This window comes from Stegodyphus dumicola, chromosome 3 (assembly GCF_044657685.1).
Source record: "Stegodyphus dumicola isolate Sdum_Otavi_A_Nest chromosome 3, ASM4465768v1".
Taxonomy (NCBI): Eukaryota; Metazoa; Arthropoda; class Arachnida; order Araneae; family Eresidae; genus Stegodyphus; species Stegodyphus dumicola.
Genome location: NC_140770.1, coordinates 54,711,531 through 54,723,540, shown reverse-complemented (window position 1 = coordinate 54,723,540; position 12,010 = coordinate 54,711,531). Strand labels below are relative to the sequence as shown.

Sequence of the window (12,010 nt, the reverse complement as noted above, 5' to 3'; positions counted from 1 at the left end):
ATAGAAATACAAAACGTGAAAGCAGTAATTAACCTTATCAGGTTCAATGTTCCTTCTAACCCTCTTCGGGAACATACAAGGACCTGACTCGGAACAGAGAGCTTACTAAAGCTATGTTCACTAATTGTGGTAAGTAGACAGGATACAGACGAAGGGTATAGAAAACCCTTTATTTTTTCTCTATATACAATAACTTCCGTACTTCGGAATACACTGACCCTCCACTCGGGGTCTAACGTAAAAAAGTATAAAAATAAAACTACACTCTAATTTAACTTTAGAATAATACACGTGGAAGATTGGCCTTATAATAACAGGAAGCGTATGTAGCACAGAGACTGTGAACACTACAATACGTTTAATTTATCAAGAGGATTAAAACCTCTGGCCTGGAAGGCGAACAGCAACTGCGTAACTTCTAAGGTAAGCGGCCTGCGTTGACTTACTGCTTCCTCTCTTTCGCTTGGCAAAAAGGCCACACTTAAATACTTGGCGCTCGCCAGACAAACTTTGCATAAAAACCTTCACGCTTATAATTCTGGCCGGAAGTAGAAAATAAGAAGTGATAGTAAAGATTTAAAATAAAATAAACGTTAGTAAGACTTAAGATCCTTACATACTTCCCGCCAGAGTTAATTAGTTTGAAACTGAGGTCTAAAACGACCTTGTTGAAAACTTTTAGCTCTAGAATCTAACGCGAGGCCAACCTTTTACAACCATAACTTCTCTAGAAACTAGAAAATTTAAAAGAAAGAAATTTGTTACAATAGCAGCTCCCAGGATATACAACAATCTTTTTTTCATCTGTACTGCATCTAAACAGGAGCTTTATTCAATTCTGGTTCCTTCCAGAGATCTGGAAGGAAAACTAGTTTAATGAAATGTTACACAATGACATTGCAAATAACATATAGAATATACTTCTCTTAACATTCTTATTTCATTCATGACTATTTTAATTATATCTCCCCGTGCTCTCTGACATGTGTTGTAAAAGAACACCAAACACGAATGTGTTTCTGTCTACGTGTGCCACACTTCCTCCTACAATCAAAACACTAACGTGTTAAAATTCAACATAACGAGACCTCTTAACACACCCTACTTTCAACTCTAAACCCTGAGGTACTATTCTAAAAGTGGCTAACTCTAAAGTGTAGCGTCAGAGAGCCTAAATACATCATTCAACCTTTACCACATATTCGCCATGATTTAATCTTTACAGTCACACGAATAACAAATTTTTAACATTACTTTCACTTTTACCATATCACGGTATTTCTTAACATTTAAAATAACAGAACATATCAACATGCCGTTAATTTTACAGATTTGAAAACATACATTAGTAGTACATTGTTAACTTCTATTCTTTTCAAAGCAAGTGCCAATTCTTTCTACATTGAAATAATACTACATTTCAAAAAGTCTTTCAGACTAAAACTTCTTTCTTGCTAGAATGTTTTAAATAAAATTATACAATAACTTTTTACAATATTTAAGTCTTCCACAACGCTATTATACATCAACTTTAGTTTTACGCGCGAGTAATTGAAAAACATAATAAGAAAATCGGTCACAACTCATTTCTCGCCCTTTTGGCGATAAAGGTAGACCTCGCATGAGGTAAAACTTCTTGAAATCTGCCACTTGCAGTAAGAATGAAAGATTAACTTAAGTTTGCAAAGTAACATAAAATTTTACTTATCTTTGTAATATTCGGACATCCTTTTCTGGGCCCAGTCTTTAAAGGTATAGCAGATAGTAGCTTGGTTGATCCTCCTTCTTGTACGGGCTCGCCCTTCAGTGCTTTCCTCTGGAAGCTTCCGTTTTTCACCACTACGGCCACCCTTGAACATCTTCCTTTTGTCCTCTGCTTGTGGTCTTGGCCGTTTGAAGGCAGCTGGTCTTGGTGGAACCGGGAAACTTCTGTCGTGATCCTGCTTGGACCTCGTTGTTGGCCGTTCAAATTTTTCTTGTACTTTTTCCTCCGCCGCTGATGGCCCTTCCTCAGTTCGGCGACTTTTGCTGCGGATAGTTCTGTAAGATGAGTAGATCTTCCGTTTTAAAGCCGGGTTATAGTTGCCGTCATTTCTCCTGGTCCTCTTCACATACGTCGGCCTTCTCCCTTCTTCATTCTGGGGGTGTTCGTGAACTCTGTTTTCTGGACGGTGGAACGGCTTCTTTTTCTTGTTACCTTCCATTTTTCCGCGGGGAAATTTTCTTTTCACTTGCTTCTGTCTCTCATTGGTTTGCCCTTGTACTTGTCGTTTTCCCACCTCTGGAACTTGTACCTGCGGTGTCCGCCGTGCCGGATCCTGCAAAAGATCTGAAAAGAGTTGCATTTTATTACGATCGAAGTAGGGCTTAATTTGATCAATGTTTGCGGAACAGGTTTCACCATTTCTGGCTTTTAACACTACAACAGCGTGAGTTATTTTTACTATAATATATGGTCCTTCAAATCGTGGAAAACATTTGGCAGTTTTATCTTCTGGTGCTGAAGAAAGTGAATGCTTAATTTTTAAAACTTCATCCCCTACTTTATAAGTTACTCCCCGTCGTTTCAAATCATAATATAATTTCTGTTTTCTTTGTGCTACTTCCGTATTCTTTTTTGCTTCTTTTATTAGTTTTTCTATATCACCCATTTTAAATTCTGGGGCTCTTTGTTGCACATAAAATAGTTTATCTAACGGTGTTATAATCTTTCTGCCTAGAAATAACTCAGCAGGAGTTTTGCCCGTTGTATCATGTTTTGCGGTCCTAAGGACGAAAGCAAATTCATTGACATAGTTATCCCAGCTTTTATGAAAATTTTTAACATAACTACGGATAATTTTCACTATATTTCTGTTGACCCGTTCCGCTATATTTGATTGCGGCCGATACGGGACCATTTTTAAATGACGTATGCCCAGTTTTTGGCACATGTCTTCAAATATATTACTTACAAATTGAGGACCATTATCCGATATAACTTTTAGGGGCGCCCCGTATTTTAAAATATATTTATTTAAAATAGAATCGGTAACCAATTTCGCGGAGGCTCGTTTTAAGGGAACAATTTCGGTCCATTTACTAAAATGATCAACCATAACAAGGAGATAGCGACTTTTATTTAACTGACTTTTGGGGAAAGGGCCCAATAAATCGATGCCAATTATTTCATTTGGAAATTCGGATTTAATACTATTTAGAAACCCGGCCGGGCGGAAATTAATATAATTAACTGCTTGACATGTTGGGCAGGACTGGACATACGCCCTTGTTAACTTTTGCAGTTCAGGAAAGTAGACTGCCTCGCGTACGCGTTGGATAGTTTTTCGAATACCAGCATGAGAAGCTAAAGGGCTGTCATGGAGCTCATGCAGGATATTTAATCTAAGACTAGCTGGGATAACAGGTCGAAATTCGTTGTTGGAATTCGTAGTTTTTGTGTAGAATAATAGACCATCTATTAGTTCGTAATGGGCCGCCCTATTTCTTATCGCCACAATATCTTGGTGGCTAAAATTTTCAGGATCCTTCAAATACTCATAAATACTTCCAAACTTAGGATCCTTACCCAGTTCTGTTATTACAGTTTCTCGGGAATTTATTGTACACGCTGTAAGCATTGCAACTTTTACGGTATTACCCTGTTCGTCTAATTTAATTCGTGATAGGGCATCTGCTACGATATTTTCTTTTCCGGGGGTATGCTTGATTACCAGATTATATTCTTGCAGCTTGAGTGCCCATCTTATTAACCTTGGGGATAAATTTTTCCCTGAGTACAATCTAGTTACCGCCGCATGATCAGAATATACTGTTATCGGCGCCTTTGCAAAATAGACTCGGAACTTTTGCACTGCTAACAGAACTGCAAGTGCCTCTCTCTCGGTCGCGGAATAGTTTCTTTGTGTTTGATTTAAAGTTCGGCTAAAAAATGCCACGGGCTGCTGATTTTGCGAAAGTACCGCTCCTACCGCATAATCCGAAGCATCCGCTGAAATTTCTAAATTTTCATCCTTTTCAGGAAATTTCAACACAGGGGCTTGCGTTAATGCTTGTTTTAATTTTTCGAAAGCACTATTGGCTTCGGCCGTCCACGAGAATCTTGCCTTTTTCCTTTTTAATTTTAACAATGGCTCAGCGATAGCCGCAAAATCTTTTATAAAGGACCTATAATATGAACAAAGTCATAGAAAAGAAGAGAGCTTCTTTGCCGTGTTTGGAGTCGGATACTTTTGTACAGCGATTATTTTTGATTCATCTGTCTCGATCCCTTTTTGAGATATTTTGTAACCTAAATATTTTAATTCAGGGGCTGCAAATTTGCACTTTTCGACATTAACTTTTAGACCGGCCTCATTTAATAAAGAAAACACCTGTCTTAAATCCTGTACATGTTGGTCTAGATTATCACTAGTAATAATGATATCGTCTAAATAGATAAATGTGGACTTTCCAAGAACAGGTCTTAACACAATGTCCATGCATCGCTGAAATGTTGCTGGGGCCCCTGAAAGGCCAAACGGCATACGCAAAAATGCATAAGTGCCAGACTTGGTTATAAAAGCAGTCTTAGGCACGTCCCCAGGCCTCACCCCTATTTGAAAATAACCAGTCGTTAAGTCTAAAGTCGTCATAAATTTGGTTGATTGTATGTTCCTTAAAATTTCTTCTATGATCGGTAACGGATATACCGGATATTTCGTTATGGAATTTAATTTACGGTAATCAATAGCGAATCTCCACCTTTTTAGATGCTCCAAAGGATAATCATTATTTTTCTTACATAAAACCACCGGGCTAGCATAACTACTTGAGATGGGCGTTATGATCTTTTTACGTAGCATATCGGTAATATGCCATTCTATAATTTTTTCCTTATTCTTATCATACCGGTATGGTTTTTGACGAACTGACAATGCATCTCCGGTGTCAATACTATGGTTAGTCACCTGAGTAAATCCTATAATATCACTAAATAACGAAGCAAATTCACTTACCACTTGTCGGATTCTATCTTGCTCGTCATTAGGCAGGTGGTCAAGATTTAACCTTGGCGGTTCAACCTTTTCTACACGCACTGGTTTCATTGTCAACTTAAGGGACGCTTCATTAAAATCCAGTGTAGCTTGTGCGTCTGAAAGAAAGTCTATTCCTAAGATTAAATGTACTTGCAAATTCTTTACTATAAAAAACATCACCTTTATTTGTTCGTCCTTGATACAGATATACAAAGGTACTTTGCCTACGCACTTACATTGTTCTCCTTGCGCCGCTAATACTGTCGTATTATCCGCATTATATATGCGGTATTTGCGAAAATACTTTCTAAAAAAGACTTCTGCCACACAGGAACACTGCGCGCCGGTATCCAGGAGTGCGGTGGCCGGGATATTATTCACCAAGACTTCAATCTTCGGAAGAGTCAAATTTTTCACCATTACTGTATTTAACTTGTAGGAAGAGGGGTTTTCGTGGCCTTCGGATTTCCGCATCCTCTCGTCAGCAGAAATCCGTTTTAGTTTAAATTATTTTGCCTTTCCGTGCTTTCCTTCTTTTTCCCCTGGCCTTGAGACTTTTTTCCTGGGTTGCTATTGAACTGTCGACGTTCGCCGGCTGTTTTTGAATGCTCGGGTTTCCTTGCCCACTGATTCGCTTTTTCTCCGTAGCCGTATGCTTGAGTTTGCTGTTGTCTTGGCGTACCAAATTGGTTTCGCTGTTGATATTGGCGTCTTCTTTCGACGTCCGCCGTTCTTCTACTTTCAAACTGGATTGCTAGCTCAAATAACTTTTCCAGTGTAGTCGGATTTCTCAATTCAATAAAGTCTTGCACTTGGGGTAGTAACCTCGGCAAAGTCACTTGAATTATTTCAGGATCCGGACGGTTTCCATACAAGAGCTTCAAAACGTGAATTTTTCTTAAAATAAAGCTCGAGAGGTTTTCCATTCTTTGTTGATATATACTGAAAAGTTCTGTTTCTAATTTCGCACGATCCCTTACAACAGGGAAGGCTTTTAGTAGGGCAGTCTTGAAATTTTCGTAAGTATAGGTGGGACTTCCTGCTTGACCCAAGAGACTTCTGCCGATACATTTGAACCAGTTAAGCGCTTGGCCCCTCAAAGCGCTGGTAGCTAAGGTAACTTTTTGAAACTCGTGCACGGGGTAGAGCATGAAGTGGTCATCCAATTTTTCCAAAAAACTGGTTACCGGTGAGTTTCCATTAAACGTTGCTTCTGGTTTCATCGAAGCGCGCATGGTCTGGACGATGTAACCGAATCCTTCCAGGGCGGCAGCTGGCATTTCTGGATTCTGAGCCGTTTCTGCAGGCAGCACAGGTTCTTCTTGAAACTCGGCCATGGTTATTCTTCCACGTTGGGCGCCACTATCAGGTTCTATGTTCCTTCTAACCTTCTTCGGGAACATACAAGGACCTGACTCGGAACAGAGCTTACTAAAGCTATGTTCACTAATTGTGGTAAGTAGACAGGATACAGACGAAGGGTATACAAAACCCTTTATTTTTTCTCTATATACAATAACTTCCGTACTTCGGAATACACTGACCCTCCACTCGGGGTCTAACGTAAAAAAGTATAAAAATAAAACTAAACTCTAATTTAACTTTAGAATAATACACGTGGAAGATTGGCCTTATAATAACAGGAAGCGTATGTAGCACAGAGACTGTGAACACTACAATACGTTTAATTTATCAAGAGGATTAAAACCTCTGGCCTGGAAGGCGAACAGCAACTGCGTAACTTCTAAGGTAAGCGGCCTGCGTTGACTTACTGCTTCCTCTCTTTCGCTTGGCAAAAAGGCCACACTTAAATACTTGGCGCTCGCCAGACAAACTTTGCATAAAAACCTTCACGCTTATAATTCTGGCCGGAAGTAGAAAATAAGAAGTGATAGTAAAGATTTAAAATAAAATAAACGTTAGTAAAACTTAAGATCCTTACAACCTCATCACATTGTAGAGACATTAGTTTATTTGGAAGCAGGAGACGTGAAAAATGAGCAAAGCCCTCGCCGGGAATCGAACCACGGACCTCTGGAATACGCGTCCAGCGTGCTGACCACTACACTACGAAGGCATGCTAAGAAGGCGAAAAAAATACCTTATATACTCCCCGTTTTTAAAGTGCGACTGGGGTTTTTTAGGGACAAAATGGCCAAATCCTGGGTGTGGAAAATCATCATCCACCACCCTTTTTTAGATCGAGCGCCACTGCAGGGACATTAGGTTATTTAGAAGCGAGAGAAATACCTATAAAATGACTACATAAAGCATTTATAATAATAATAATAATAATAATAATAATTAATCTCTAGATGTCAACTGCATCAACTCTCTAGCCCTCTTTCAGTGTTTTATTTATCATCCCACCAGACAATTTATTGAGTCTAATGATAATTAAACCTGGGCAATTAAGACCTAATTCTGATATATAGAGAGACGTAAGTTTGAGAAATCACAAGTTTACAAGTCAAGAATTTAAGTACCTTACACTGCATCTACTTTGCCAGGTATGTTAATCAAGACACTAATATATATTAAATAGTAATCAATAATAATAATCAATAATAATGATATTAAAAAAGTGAAATCAAAAATAAAAATAGCAATAATAATAATGATAATAATAAATAAGAAGATGAATAATAATAATAATAATAATTTAAATATAGGCAATGAGTATAATAAGATTTATGTAATATATCTCTAGCATATTATGCTCGAAATTTGAAACACATTTTTTGAAATTTCTGATTCATTGAAATTTCTGAGCAGTAACTGATTACTTTTCTACTTTTCTTTGTATCGCATTTATTTTTGTAATGATGTAGGCCCATTGTGGCCAGTACTGATTAGCAAGGGCAGGTAGATGTTGATTAAGTGTGCCATTGCAGTTGAAGAGATAGTGGTCTGGTACATAAGGGGCTGTCATATACCGTGCAGATGTTTATCAAGGCAATCATGTTCGGTCTCCAAACGAAACGAAGCAAATGCGATGGATCTGGGATAGTCTTGCATATTACAAATCGAAGCCCTCCACTTCTTAATTTCTTCAAGTAATTTAACTTCAAAAGTTTTCTACGGGATATATTTTACTATTATTTGCACTGCTGTATTTGCTGTATTTGCAAAACTGTTATTGCATTGCTGTAAATGCAAATACCAGTAAAACTATTATTTGCATTTACAACCCACTATTATTTCAAAATTTCAGTTCCCTTTTAGCTAATTTATCAGCCCATTCATTACCAGTAATTTCAACATAAACCAGGATCCACTGTGAGGCAACAGTCATTCTTTTTGAGGCTAGAAGATAAGGAGTTCTGCAAGATTCAATAGTTTTTTATTTTGCGACATTACGCGCAAAAAGCGTTTGAATGGCTTAAAGGTAAAAATATTTTTAGTTGGATTGTTCTAACAATAATTTGTTCAACTGCAACTCTGATTACCTCCAATTTTTATCGAAATTGTTCCGAAATATACCAAGTGAAGAGTAGAATACAAAATGCTCTAAATACACGCCAGCTCCAGTTTTTGTCGAGCTTTTTCATCATAATGTCTCCAAACCTCTGTCGATTGTAATCCGGTTAATTTGTCATGTAGTATTAAACTCTCTCCTGAATAATTTCCTCCAAAGATTTATTGCCTGTGAGAGCAAGCATTGCGTGCATTGAAATGGTTTTTCATATTTCCAGTAATAAGCCTCAAGGTCTCATTTTGAAATATTTGCATCTATATGGGTAATTAGGGTTTCACAACAATAGCAAATTAACGGCTTGACGTATGAATTATATGTTTTACTTAAAGTTTCTCTTCTACAACCCCATTTTACCCATACGAGTCTTTTAATGACCGTTAGACTTTTTTCGAGCTCTGTCAATAACGTTATCAATATGTCTCCGAAAAGACAGCTTTTTGTCAAATTTCACTTCTAAATAAATAACTTCTCCGTCTCCTGCATGTTTTTACCATTATACTTCAAGTCCATATCAGTTTTTTTGATGATTCAGAGTAAATATTTGGTTACATACTCTTGAAAATATTCATTTCCATTAGATTTTCTGTAGACCATTCATATAACGCTTCCAGAGCCTAAGCAGCATTTTATCAGTATGTTTTCTCTAGGTGTTGAGGTCCATAGTACCAAGTCATGGGCATATAGAGCGCGTTCAATGTCCTTCATGTTTTCATTTCTGTCAGGAAGATTGTTAATGTAAACATTAAAAAGACCTTGTGCTAATCATACCTTCCTGTGGTAGGCCACAATGAATGTTTTTGTAACTAAAGGTTTCCGATCCATACCGAATTGCACAAACTCTATGATTAATGGAATTATTTAGCCATCAGAGCATTTTATCACCGATTCCCAGTGTTTCTTAATATATAAATCAATTTAGTTTTCTATATACTAGCGTATTCTGCTCTGAAATTTAAAAAAGAAAACTGCCACTAAAATTTCAGTTCTATCAAAACTATACCTGTACGCCAAACGCTGCCAAAGACCTTGGCTTACATCTAACACGAGGATTGACGTGCTCGTTTTATTTATTATGCAAAGCATTCCCAATTAATTAATTAATTTAAACCAAATGAGTGGTTGTAAAAAGTTTTTTCTAAAGCCATGTTTCTGGATAGTACTTTCGTCGAGATTCTCCTTAATATGGCTGTAAATAAGCCTTTCGAGAATCTAACCAGGGGCAGAAAGCAGATTTACAGGTCTGTAACTGGCAGGGACAACGTGCTGCTTCCCAGCCTTTTCAATAAAAAATATGGTGTGGTGTATTTAATTATAGCAAAGCACACGAGGGCTATCTGCTTAAGGGTAGGGATGCCTTCGTGGAGGACTTTCTAAGGGAAACTCGCTCGTATACACGTTACAAATGGGGAAAACCACGAAAACGCCCATGCAGCCAGCCCGTTCGCGGGATTCGAACCACGGACCGAATTACCAGTGTTCAGCGACTTTACCGTTCGGCCGCTGGTGGGCCAATAAAAAATATGAGTGCATGTTTCCATGCCCTAGGAAAATATGGTTACTAAAGGCATGCGTTGAAAATACCAGTCATTGTAGAAATTATTTTATCCAGCAGGCTCTCCGACATTTTGTTAGTAATGGCTTCAGTTCAAGATGTTTTGTTCAGAATAAGTGTTTTAATGATATTTTTAACTTCGGTTGGTGATGCGAATATTGGGATATTATTAGCGCACGGAGAAGTTATCCATTTTACATCAAATGTGATGATATATCTCTAGGAAATTTCGTCAACCGGAAGTTCATTAAGCTTGAATTGTTCTGATAAGTGAGCCGCAAACAGTTCAACTTTCTCCTCATTAGTGTACATAAGCTTCTGCGAATCTCTGAGTGGTCTTTTCCGGCTTTTAACCGGTTTGAGGGGTTTTAACACATTCCAAATTGATGTTTGTCATTTTTTCGTTCCAGTTTTAACACATTCCAAATTGATATTTGTCATTTTTTCGTTCCAATTCCTGAATTGGTTTCTTAATTTTGCGATTAAATCTATTTATTTCCTTCTTAACCTTGGGCTCCCGAAACTAGTTGAAATCTTTTTAAAGTCTATTTCTTGTTTTAAACACTTCCCTGAAATGCATAGAAAGTTTGTGCTTCTCTAGATTCCCATCAATTGTTCTCCTTCCGGTTTCAAGTGCTTTGTGGAGGAAGTGCACTGATAGTATTATCAATATCCACTTCGGATTTCATCTTGTTTAGTTAATGACTTTTAAATCCGATCCAGCCTTTCCTAATGCTTTTTAAAAATCTATTAACTTAATTTTTCAACTTCGACAATATTTAGTTAATAATCTAAAAATAGTTAGTCATTTATCTAAGAAGCTTTAATTATTTCTCTAACAAAATTTAGTTATTTGATCTCGCTTAGTCAATGGATTTAAGTCCAGCCAGTCCTTCCTAACGCTTTTAAAAATCTATTAACTTATTTGTTCAATTTTTGTTGCTATTTTTATCGACATGGCGCTACCTTCTCTTTCACTTTACTGCTAATAAGGTATAAATATGACAATCAGTCCGGATCAGTCTGGAATCTCTAAACCTCAATATTCACAATTGGATATGGACTTGATAACGGTTCCGAAAAGCACTAAACGAATGTTGAGGGATACAGAATCAGACTATACAGAAGTGCAGAATACATATCAAGCTCTATCCGACTTATCTGATGAGGAGAATACTTTGGAACGCAAATACGCTACTCATAGTACCAAATTTGATGGTAAGATCAAAGTCAAACAAAAGCCGAAAGTAAATTCTTCTAAAATTAGTAATGTTTTCCCCACCGAAGACTTTGTTTCTAATATTCCACAAACTTTAAACGCTGAGTTTGCGGTCAGAAGCCACGCTAACGGGCCGCCGTCTAGTGTATCCTCTAAGAAGCCAGCCGTTGTGAATACGTCTCAGACGGGAAACTGTGGCTGGGCGAGTCGGAAAACCAGATGCTGTCACTTACCCGCCGGGGCCAAAACGCTCATAACAATCAGACTGGCACAACTCACATTGAAGGACAATTTACAAAATTTTCGATTAAAATGGCCTCAATATGTATCGAGGAATGTAAATTTAACTTGAAATATTTCAATGAATGTTGGAAAAGGAAGGACTTGACTATTTCACGGCAAAAGGGAAAGATGAAGGAAAGTATGAAATTCATGCAAAATCCTAACACTCACCGGGCATTGACAGCACCTTTTAAAGCACGTGATCTCTCCTACCACTACTGTCTCCTACCTGAGGATATAAATCTAAAAGTGATAGTTAGGAATTTGCCCATTCCTTACACTCACGAAACCTTATGGTAAAGGACCTCACGACAATAAAGGTTGAGCAACTAATGAGTCCCCAGGGACTGAAAAAGAAAAAAAAACCCTTTACCTGGTCACCTTGCCAAAAATGATAATAACAAGCCCATGTATGGTTTGAAATACCTTATGGGCTTAGACGTTAAGATGAAACGTTACAA

General features: G+C 37.7%; 1 protein-coding gene and 1 non-coding gene across 3 annotated transcripts in view; both read right to left on the bottom strand.

The window, feature by feature from the left end:
* LOC118192751 (cytochrome P450 4C1-like) overlaps positions 1–12,010 on the bottom strand; it is an 87,158-nt gene that overhangs the window by 21,818 nt on the left and 53,330 nt on the right. The gene's annotated exons all lie outside the window — the stretch shown is intronic.
* Positions 7,023–7,095, bottom strand: TRNAT-CGU (transfer RNA threonine (anticodon CGU)). Its single transcript has one exon. It is a non-coding gene; the product is annotated as a tRNA-Thr (tRNA).